The sequence below is a fragment of the Pseudophryne corroboree genome, chromosome 7 (genome assembly GCF_028390025.1).
Source record: "Pseudophryne corroboree isolate aPseCor3 chromosome 7, aPseCor3.hap2, whole genome shotgun sequence".
In the NCBI taxonomy this organism is placed as follows: domain Eukaryota; kingdom Metazoa; phylum Chordata; class Amphibia; order Anura; family Myobatrachidae; genus Pseudophryne; species Pseudophryne corroboree.
In genome coordinates, this window is record NC_086450.1 from 460,433,336 (window position 1) to 460,445,892 (window position 12,557).

Here is a 12,557-nt window from a genome sequence, read left to right on the forward strand (position 1 = left end):
TACAGAGAGGTAAGTTGCAGGGTGAGTGAATGATGTAATTGCTTTGGAAATAATACCATGGAGTGAAATACAGAGAAGTATTTTTTTGTACATGGTGTACGTGAAATAAAACCTAGGTTATTTAGGCTTAGAGTATAAAGAAGTTACAACTGTTAAAGTTAAACATTCAAATACCTGTTTACTGATGTTGTTCAGCTGTTCATTTTTAAACACAGGGGTAAATTTACTAAAGCTACTAAAAGAGAGATTTGGTGATGTTGCCCGTAGCAACCAATCAGATTCTGTCTTTTAGAAAATGGTAGACAGTATCTGATTGGTTGCTATGGACAATATCATCAATATACACTGCAGTTGACAAAGCAAACACCAGGCTAGTATGCCTTCAATTAACTATGCATCACTGAGTAAAATATCAAACACTAATATTTGCAGTTGCAAGCAAATCATGAAATTGTTTTTCCATACAGTATGTACAAATTGGTTGCATAGTGTTCCCAGACATTTTGAGGATTTCAGATTGAAAGATATGAACATATGTTTAAATGCACAAGTGAGTTTGCATGAGAGTGAAAGGCAGTTGTTTTTCTGGTAGTTCCTTAGCTGCAAAGATAATACAATGTAGTGTATGTTTCCATCTGTTTTTGTCCTGTTTAACTACTGAAAAAGTTCTAAATTTTCATAATGTTACATAACTCTTTTAAAAAAACAACCGTATAACAAAAAATCCCTGACCAGCCAAAAATAACTGACGAGCCTAACACCTCTCCTTTACAGTAGATACTATCCATGTGTACTCAATAATTCCATTCAAGGCCTAACACCCATGTGAACTCACTTTGTTTCTTTTGTTTTTGTGTTTATGTTTACATGTGTTCATTATAGGCACCCCATAGGTTATAAAGATATTGAAACAATAAAATGTCAAAGTAAACAAGGAGGGAATTTATTATATATGCAGTATAGATTGTCCTCTATGAGAAGAGAAAACCTTGTGCACTAAGAAGTTTTACAGTATGCTTTAGTGCCACATATTGCCCCTATAATGACTTAGAATACCAACCAAAAGCATAATATGTAACTGTTGCAAAGTGCTTATTGTATGTTCAGCTCATATTTCTAGATAAATATTTGGATAATTGATATTAGGACAACACATACATCAGCCATAAATATAGTGATTTATCATAGATAGAGCATGAGTAAAGAATGTTGTTCCTGAGAGGCTCCTGAGTATGAGATAGAGATGCAGGGAAATAAGGCTGGTTATTATAGCTGAGCAGTGGTCAACTGTTAGGAGTAACTCTGAGTTCAGTTACTGGAATCGAGTTCCTGAGAACATGGGAACACACTGGTTATACATTTAAGAGATTGTAAATTCCTGTTCTCTAGATGCAGTGCAACTTGACCTAAGAGAGATTGGGAAGTCTAGAACATGGGTGCATGCAACTATGAAGCCTACTGTGAGAGGACTCGGCAGTACCTAAGTACTCCTATGTACAGATTGGCCAGTACAACAAGAAACATTAGTGAAAGATACAATGCAAGTAATGAAGTGATAGTACACCAAAGTCATAGAGCAGGAAAAGAAACATATCTTTCCAATGAAGTTAGCTTGACACCCATTATTTTAAGCAGTTGTGTCTGTACCAGTGAGGTGCATTGAGGTCATCAATGGTTGGTGAGACACTGACTAGTAGCAGAGCCAGATATATATACACATATACTGTATGATTTAGTGGTGAGTTTTAACTAAAGAAATTATTAGAATAACACAAAGATGATATTTATAAGTTAGAAACATCTTTTTTGTATTATTCAAATTATTTATATACTTAAAACTATATACATACTGGAGTATGACAGGAGAATGACCACCCTGCCTACATATCACTAGTTTGTACATCATGTCACCGGTCTCACCTGTGCTACATCTTCATCCCACCTGCATGTGTGGAGACTTCTGGCTGCCTAACATTGTCCTAAACACCCTGAGATACAAGAGACTGTGCTACAGCTGTGTGATTGTCCTAATGAGAATTCTATAACCCCACAGCCTTGAAAATAGGTTGAAGTAATAAGTACTGTATGTTTCTTTACAGAGTAACCTGGATGTGACATGAAGAACCAGACTTACATGAATGGATTCCTCTTGTTACCATTTTACGCAAAATCAAATTATATATTGTATACAATATGTGTATTTTTCTTCCAATATATATTTGGAGTACTAATTAATGCTATTATAATAACAGTGATATCTATTGATGCTAATTTGCACACCCCCATGTATCTCTTTCTCTGTAACCTGGCCTTAGTAGATATATGTTATACAACCACTACTGTCCCTAACCTGCTGTACATGTTACTATCTGGTGATAATACAATGTCCTTCATACAATGCTTCACCCAGATGTACTTTTATTGTTTGGCTTGTTCCTCAGAGACTTATCTAATATTCATTATGTCATATGACCGATATGTTGCTATATGTGATCCTTTACACTATCACAATATTTTAAACAGGAAACATTGTCTCTTATTGGCATCTGGCACTTGGATAACAGGAAGCTTAAACTCATTGATGTTTACAATCCCAGCGTCACACATGTCCTTCTGTTATTCGCGCACCATACACCAGTTTTTCTGTGATGCTAAAGCTATGATTAGCATCTCCTGTGGTGGCAGTGAAGACTTATCTATTGTAATCTATATAGAAGTATTGGTTTTTGCAATCCTTCCCTTTATGTTCTGTTTGACATCATACATAAAAATTATCAGGGTCATCTTGCAGATAAAATCTAAGGATGGAAGAAAGAAAGCCTTCTCCACCTGCTCATCCCACCTCACCGTTGTCATTATGTTCTATATGACTGCTTCGTCTATGTACATGGTGCCACCATCAGAATACTCCGATGTCTTAGAACAAGTGTTTGGTGTACTATGCTCAGTTGTCACTCCCACAATAAACCCTCTGATCTACAGTCTACGAAATAAACATATGAAAGTTTCTCTGCTGAGAATACTGGGGGCGAAACCAACTATTAAACAGTGAGGGAGAATGCAAATGGATCATAGCAATATTTTGTTAATGACTATGAATTTGCTCTTATTGAGTCTTTTTTCTCTTAAAATGATCTCAAAAGTTTGTTCTGTCTGCTTCATCTTTTTAATTGCTTTTCATGATTTTCATGACCCCTTTCACCGAATGCTGAGACCCCCTGTGACTGCTGTCACAGAGGGTCCCTTCAGCCAATTAGGGAGCGCCACATCGTGGCACTCTCCTGATTGGCTGTGCACGTCTGAGCTGTCAGACGCGCATCGCACAGCCCCCTCTATTATCTTCAATGGTGGGAACTTTGCGGTCAGCGGTGAGGTCACCAGCGGTCAGCGGCTGACCGCGGGTAACCCCACCGCTGACCGCAAAGTTCCCACCATTGAAACTAATGGAGGTGCTGTGTGATGCACTGTATGCCAGCTCAGACGCGCATAGGGAATCAGGAGAGTGCCAGGACGTGGCGCTCCCTGATTGCCTGAAGGGACCCTCTGTGACAGGAGTCACAGGGGGTCTCAGCATTCGGGGAAAGGGGTCCCATGTGTAAACCCCTTTCAGTCCGTGTGGATCGGGTATGCAGGTTTTTTTTGCGAAGTACGTGGATTACAAATATCACAGGACACTGGATTTAGGTGAGTATAATTTTATTTTCAGGTACCCCGAATTCGTCGACATTGGAGACGTGGCAATCGGCGTGTCAACATAGGTAATTATGTATGTGTCGGCATGTGTGAAATAAAGTTGTATTTTCACAGTGTGCGTGTCCTGTTTTTCTTTGGGTATTTTTTTTGCAGAAGAACTACAGGTACCAGTGGGCCCGTTTCCCCCCCGCATGCTGGTACTGGTGGTTCTCCAAGTACCAGCTTGCGGGGGAGGCTTGCTGGGACTTGTAGTTCTTCTACAAAAATCAATATTTGTTCATTTTCAACAGGGCTATCTGCCCCCCATCCGCAGCCCTTGGATGGGGGGGACAGCCTCGGGCTTGTTGGGGTGACTAGTTGGGTATTTAATGCCACGGCCGCAGGGAGTGGTATAAAAGTGTTCCCCGGCTGTGGCATTATCTGTCCAGCTAGTGGAGCCCGGTGCTGGTACAAAAAATACGGGGGACCCCTACACTTTTTGTCCCCCATATTTTTAGCACCAGGACCATGCGTAGAGCACGGTGCTGGTTGTTAAAATACGGGGGATCACCTGTCATTTTTTCCCCGTATTTTTGCAACCAGGACCGGCTCAAAGAGCCCACGGCTGGTTATGCTTAGGAGGGGGGACCCCACACATTTTTTTTCTGGTTTTTAACCCATTCCATTTAAAAAAAAATATATATATATATATATATATATTTAAAAAAATATATAAATAATACTTGTGCCTCAAGTACCTAATCCCTTCTAATATAAATAGATATGCTATTAGCAATTAAAAAACACACAAAAAAACATGTTTTTTTATTTTTTTATTACATTCCGCCAGCAAAGTGAGGCGGATTGAAAATGACGAATTTACTGACAAAAGGCACTGTTGTCGAATTTACATTCTTCAATTGAATATACTTTTGTCGAAAAGCCGCATTTGTACCATTGTAGAAATGTGGAATTTGTCAAATGTCGAATTTCAAAAAGTCGAATTGTAAAAGTCATTTTTTTTGACGAAAAGTACTGTATTGCATTGTCGATTTTTTTTGGGGTGCCAAAAAGTCCAGTTTTTTTACATTTTCGGGAATTCGACCGCAATTGCATATACCCCAATTTGTCTTGTGTGAGTGTTTATAATCTTGGTTTAGTAGTCGGTAGCCCCTTGTCGAGAGATTACATAGGGATACATTTCTCCCTTGTACAATACATTTTTATGAGAATAAGTCCTTACAATTATATACAGTATTACATATACAGATGTAGCCTCCATAATTGTTGCAATTTCTCCGTCTAAACGGAGTATTGTTGCGTTTTAGCTGTAGCTCAGGTTGTTGAGGTGTTTCAAGGAAAGGCACATTCAGGTGCGACAACAAGAACAGCATGCAATACACATCTTCAACAGTGGGTGTCTAATGCTCCACTAATCCAGTACTGTATATAGAGCGAATAACGGCAAATGTATATACAGTAAAGTACAGTAATAGTGTACTCTTAGCAAGTTCTGTTAAATATGCAGTGACAGTATTGTTATACTCACAGACCAACGGTCAGATGGAGAGAACTTTAAGTGTACAGTATAGCGTACTGTAAATAAAGGAGGCATATTTTTACGCAGTGGGATCAGAAGACCTGGACTGTCATTTCGGCAGTGATGTGCAGGTGTCACGTGCATTGATACACCCTGATTTACTAATCAACGCTGGGCTTCATGGATGCTGTATAAAATATTAATTCTCTGTCGGGACCAAAAATAAATAAATGAATAAATAAAAATAGTGTATACAGATGCAAACTTACGTGTTAAAGCAATGGTCCATTGGCATTAGGGTTATGTGAGTGTCCAGGTCCCGTAGACAATACAGCATAAGCAAAACCAACCAGGGCCTCTTGGAAGCCCACATCTTTGGAGCGAGTAACAGCATATGCTGCTCGTGTGTCCAATTACACTATTTAAAACACACAGGTGCTATGGGGATAAGCGAGCTCTGGGCAACATACTGTAGCAAGCCAGACTCGAGCACCGAGTGGGTTAACAAAAGAGCTGCCAACCTCAAACCAGGGCCTCATGGAAGCCCAAATCTATGGAGTGAGCAATAAGTTTTGAATGTATAAGGGCAATGCTGTTCGTGTGTCCAATTATGCACATTACAATTGTTTTAAGAAAATGTACACACATTGGGGTAAATTTACTAAGGTGGGAGATTTTTAGAACTGGTGATGTTGCCTATGGCAACCTATCAGATTCTACTTAGCATTTATCTAGCTGCTTCTAGCAGATAATAGATATAATCTGATTGGTTGCTATGGGCAACATCACCAGTTCTAAAAATCTCCCACCTTAGTAAATTTACCCCATTGCTTCCATTGTGCAAACTGAACCCAGGGTGAAGTTCATGGTAAGCATCAGTGATACCACTAGGCCAACAGAGCCACAGACAAATGTGTAATGTGTGCTGACCAAATGATGTCAGTGTATGCACTATAGAACTGTATACATTACTGTATGTGAAAAAATATATAGTTCTCAAGGCAGAACTGCTGCAGTTCATATGAATGGTTACACAATGTGCTTTCCAGAGTCAATTTTTGCATGCGTCAGTGATGCAGAGATAGCTTTCTAGAATCAGTTCTTTTTAGGGGTTAGTATTCTTTGTTGGGGTGCTGTTGACTTTATAAAATGACCGTGGGGTCCAGCATTCATCTTTAAGGTATGTTAAACATTTTGTGAGGTCACTGCTTATTATGATGCATATATTGTACAGTGTAAGACATTTTCATGACTTTGCATCACTTTTGACATTCTGAGAAACATGTCTTTTTAAAATACAGTACTGTACTGTAAAGTAGTTATTGCGCTATAGTGTATTTCAATTCAGACCTCACGCATGCGCAATGGTGATTCTAGCACTACAGTATTTTATTGGACACCTCATGCATTCGCAATGGTGATTTTGAAAAGCAACATCTGTTGGATGATCACTGTTATTCCACTCACTGGTAACGCCATATGCCACGCCATATGCCATGCTAAGCTTTATGCACCTCCCTGTGACAGCGCACTGCCTTGTGACCAGGCACAATGCAACTCCATGATTGAGAAACCGCCGTAGACATTATAAATAAGTGAGGTTACTGGGGCGGGATTATTGTGTCACCATCTTCCACAATGTTCTTGCAATGTAAATCTCAGAGAGGATTTATTTGCAAAGTGATTGGCAGGCAGGAATCATTTAGAGGAGTGGCGCAAAAATGCAGACATGTCATGACCATTTATGGTAGTGCGTTTGATGCTGCAACTATGAACCAAGGTGTGACATCTTTGGCGTCTTACTTTCTGCGGCCATGCTGCACATCCATATGGCTATACACATAACTTTTGTCAATTATTGATCTGTGATGGATTTGACATTGTTGCACAAAGCTTCCAGAAATCATTTAATTACAAATCCTGGCAGCTGCAACATTTACATATTTTCCCTCCTAATCGGACCATATATATGATTCCATTTTAACAAGGGTTAATTCCTGGTATACAGTATGTACTTACTATGGGGCTTATTTACACAGACACATTCACAATGAGAACGCACACAGAAAGAAGACTTACAAAATAATGTCATGCCTTCTTATATTCATTTGAACATACTGTATATGCTATGCTCACCACACTGATATGTGGCTGAGAGTTGGCTCACTAATAAAAGACCACCGGTTACACAATGCTATACAGAAACAAACAGTTGTGTGTATTCTGGTGCAAAGTTGTCAGCCCAATCTAAATTCTCTCTAGATCTGCCCAAAATAACAGATCACAAATAATAGTCTAAAACATGTAATATGAGGATAGATCAAAGGCGATAACGATACAATACATAAAAATAAAATATACGTCACTTGTGTGATAGGAAGTCCTTTTCAAGAAGCCACTCTCTTTGATCGTCTCACAAATTCCAGATAATATACATGTGGAAAAGAAAAAAAATGCACAAACATAGGTGGTATTGCTTGACAGAAATAGATAAAAAACAGTGAATGTCCAGGAAATGGAGCCCTATTGTGCCAACCGATACTTTATAGAAGATGAGAATAGTAACTCGCCACCACTCCACTCCACAGTATAAGTGGATGTACCGAAAGTCAGGTGTATAAAGGTATCTTTGACACTGCACCCTGCGTGATATAATAGCAGAAAAAAATCTGCTCTGGATAGCGTACCCCACTCACTTCTAAGGGGGACTGATTCCATGTATCAAGGTTTCTTTAAGCCAGGATCAAACACATCAAAAATCCAACAAATGTATTCGTTCACATACATAAAAAATCCATAAAAGGGCAATCTGATACTTTTCTATAAAAAAATCCACTCTCCAGTATGTTAATTAACATGCAGGTCAGATGAAAGGAGACGGGGACTGGTGCAATCCAGACTTACACCAGTACTGACATGTTAGACATACTTCTAAAATGGTATCCCAGGAAAAGGACAGAGTGTCAGAATAAAAACTCACTGTCTGGTAGCACCAACAGCATTTCGACCAACTTGGGTCTTTTACACACACCTTGAAAAAGACTCAAGGTGGTCGAAACGCTGTTGGTTATTATCTGGAATTTGTGAGACTTCCTATCATACAAGTGACGTATATATTATTTTTATGTATTGCATCATTATCGCCTTTGATCTATCCTCATATTGCATGTTTTAGGTTACACAATGCTGTTTAATGATGTTTATCTTATAAATATTAAATTAATACATAATATCAATGCTGATAGCACGATAACTGCAATGGCAGGGCCGAAACTAAGATTTTCATCACCCAGGGGGAGGTATTAATTTGGTAACACAACAACCTCCCCCCCCCCCCCACAAACACACACACATATACTCACTAACATAATTAGATTATCAAATATTTACCAAACTGTGGTTACTATTTGATGATACTACCTCATGTTTCCCAAATGCTCTAAGCATCTCTGTCAAATTATCCCCTGTGTGTCCCAGTGCCACCAAGAGGGTGGGAATGGGTATTCTTTTCCCAGACCCAGAACTGTTGGAGGGTTCCGCTGACCTTCCCCATTGCAGACAGCAGGCAGCCAAAAGGAGAGGACTGGCTGTTGCTGCTTCAGCAGCCTCTCTGCTCCAACTCTGATGTGTGGTGAGGAGGTGATCTCACCTTTCCCCTGCAGCCCACCAAATCTCATATTGGCAAAACCAATTCCCCCTCTCCACACACCCGCCATAGGCTGCACATTACAAATCGCTTTTCTTATTTTGTAAAGAAGGGGCCTGGCCACACCTCTACAATTGTCCATGTGCCCTCCCATTACCTGGGCCTGGCAGAGCTGTTGGCGCCCCTGGCTTGTCCCTGTACATTGCACAACATTTTTGCACTACACCATTACTCTAAATTTCCTATATGCTACACAATATCACTAGAATATCCTCCCATTATACTAAACTACATCCCCCTGCACATTGCACTTTACCACTATACTGTACTTAATGGATAGGGACATTATGGTGGCGACTTTCCCAGGAGAAGCACTGGAAACACTGTAGTGACTGCACTGTAGTGCAGTGCTGGGTGAATGCAGCTAGAGAAAGGGACAGGATTAAAGTCGTGGTCCACCCGTTGTACCATTCAGAGTCCACCAGCTTAGTAACTACAGCTGCAGTGAGTGCAGCAGACAGGAGGATTAATATGTGTGTGTGTGGGGCAGCTATCTAAGCAGAGGACATATAAGATAGTAGTTGGCATAGGAGAGGTCCCAGAAATGCAGCAAACCCTCACAGCATTGGCACCAGCCATAGGAAGAGAGGTGGGTCAGAGATACAACCCTGGGGATATCTGTTGTCACAGTGCCCCCCCTCCTAGTAGATCCGGCTTCTTTATAGAGATGTACCTCCATCCCCTAGGTTTGCTGAGATATTCATCTAGGGTTGGCTAATAGCCTCTCTCCACTGCAGCCACTCTTTGCACTGAAGCAGCGGGACTTGTTTATATTCTTTCCGTTACTTTGTAACACCTTGGTGCCCCCTCAATTCCAGCATCTGGAACACATGACCCCTTACCTCCCCAGTTGTGGCCTTTGCAATGGTAATTACAAAAGCATGAGTGATTGAGAATATGCTCATTAATATAATATCATCGCTCACTTTATGTATGGCTGTCTGAATGAAGTCTTTCAAAATTACCTTATTATCTATTATGTTGATTGCAGTATAAGAATATATATTAAAGACCAAATAATTGATCAAGTGCAATTTAGACTATATAATGCTGTAATAATCCGATAGTCTTTCACTTTCAATACTTTTTAGCTACATGTTTGATAACCTATCATTTTGATACATTTTTGTAACTTTTAGTTTAGCTTTAGTTTTGTAACTCACAACTGTGAACATATATGGGTGGTATAACATCACTTGGATACTAAAATGATATAAAGACCAGACTCAACAGTATTGTCTTTACGATATTGCAGTACATGTATGTAAGAACGTAGACAACATTTTGACTTAAATTATCTTGTGTATTGTGTCATGTGACAATCTAAGGGAGGTTATAGGACGTAGTTTTCATCAACATATACCTAATAAATAATGATTTTAACATTATAGATATTGATTGAGTGCACGCAAAAGCAGGTTATCCTTTTCTTTTCTTTAATTGGCTTGGTTTTAAGATATTCAGCTGCAGGTCAGCACATTATCATTAATAATATATAGTAATCAATGTGTCTGGACAACACTTTAAGCTATTACATTTATATTGTATAGAATTGTCATTAACATTTTTTTTCCCGTCAGTACACAAAGAGAAATTGCAGAAAAGGAAGTTCACAGTCAATCAGTGCAAAACTTGATACAGAAGGATGTAGTTGTAGTCACCAGGAAATAACAAATGGGATTAGGGATCCAGGAAATAATAATGATACCAAAACACAGGTTATTGGGCAGTGATAAAGGGGATTGCTTTATCCTCCTTTCTGTTCCCATTGCTTGTATTACATTATTTTAGATTTTCGTAGCAAATGTATAATTGAAGCATTTAATGATTTATAATAATTAATCACTAATTGTGTATCTTTTAATAACATACTCGCAAAGGTTGTACTAGAAATATATGTTTAAACCATTAGGAATATTCTATTATTAAAATGAATGCATGCCAGACCTATAAAATGTAAAATGTAAGATGTATTTCCATAGACAATTGATACTTTTAAAGTTCACATTTATCATTAAACAGTATTGGTCAAATACAATGTAAGACATGAGAGAGGAAATAGAGAGAGAGAGAGAGAGAGAGAGAGAGAGAGCATTATGCCTAGAGTGATATATTAGTATGGGGATATGGAGGGAAGGGCAGCATGTAACCGCATGGTCCACAGACCACATGGTCTCTTGTCTTAGGCACATGCTACATGGTGTCTTGTCTTCAGCCATCTTTCCTGTAAATACAATCCACAATTATATACCTGCATCCAATCCCAAAAACACTGTTTTCAGCATATGGTTATAGCCATAACATTACACACCAGTGATTTTTAACTTTTTTCAACTCGCGGCACATCGATAAGATTTTAAAATTTCCAAGGCACACCATTAGTGCGCCACGGATAAAAAAATGCATTGGCCACTTCCGGTGGGCGGGTCATCTATTATGGCTGCCTTTTAGCTCTGCTCCTGAGAAGAATTCTGGTTGATTGCTGACTATCCCTATCTATACAGCCCTTTTGGACTTGGTGACTTTTCTAAAGGGAAGACCATGACCTGAGGCATTGGGGGGTGCCATATCTGACAATGGAGCTTGTACTGCCACCGAAGTCTGGCCGCATACGTGAGCGGCCTGCATGACTGCCGGGACTTCTGGTGCGAAAACTGGCGTGGGTGCTGGACCTGTAATACAGGCTTTATAAAGCTGCTACTGCTGTTTCTATCACCCGGTGCCGCTCCTTGTCTGTCTGCCAAACAATGCAGTGGGGACGGATAGCCTGGTGAACCCTTTCCTTTACCATACACTCGCCGGATCACCTTCGCTTGGCCCCGACCCCCTGGGACTGCGGATGTCGGGCTAGGCAGCCACACCGTGCAGTGTTAACTGCAGCCCGTGGTGAGACGCGGTGTTTCTGCAGATTAAGTGGAGATCTACCTGTGGCGGCTCCATCATACGGCTGTGCCTGGGAGACAACCCGTGGATGTGCCCCGCTACACCTGCTTTTTGGGTGCCTACATAGGGACCACGTTTCGTGATGGAGACCCTGCTGGCCGCCGGGCGGCTGAAGTCATGTGGAGAATCCGAAGATCACTACCCGTCCCTTATCTGTGATGGCTGCTGCGGGTTGGATTGGGACGCGGGGTGCACTCAGGGACCGCTCCTGCTGGATGGCTGTCACAGATTGCCTCGAGACGCTGGAGTCGCATGGTCGCTGCGGATGCCGGAGGTTGCTGGGCTTCAGGCTCTGGCTGCAGTGATGGGACTCTTCTGCTACGCTGGGTCATTGACGGCTGGTGTAGAAAAATCGGACATGGGAGCGTGAGTAGACGTGGCTGGGCAGCTCTGAAGCCAGTCAAGGGCTGATTGGTGAGGGTAGTTGCGGGCTGCAATGGGGGGACATTGCTGGGCATACCTACATATTCACCCGCGAATGTAAGCTACTATATTTGGCAGAGAAACAGTGCTGGTCAGCTTATATTTGATGGGATGCTGGGTGGTCTGCAAAGGGATTGAGAGACTACTTGTGGGAAATTGTAGGTGATCCTGTTGTTATATTCTACCTCTACTGACTCTCTCAGCAACTCAGGCTGGACGGTGGAGGACCTGGTTGATCGAGGGGAGGTAGACTGGGACACTAAAAATATGTAC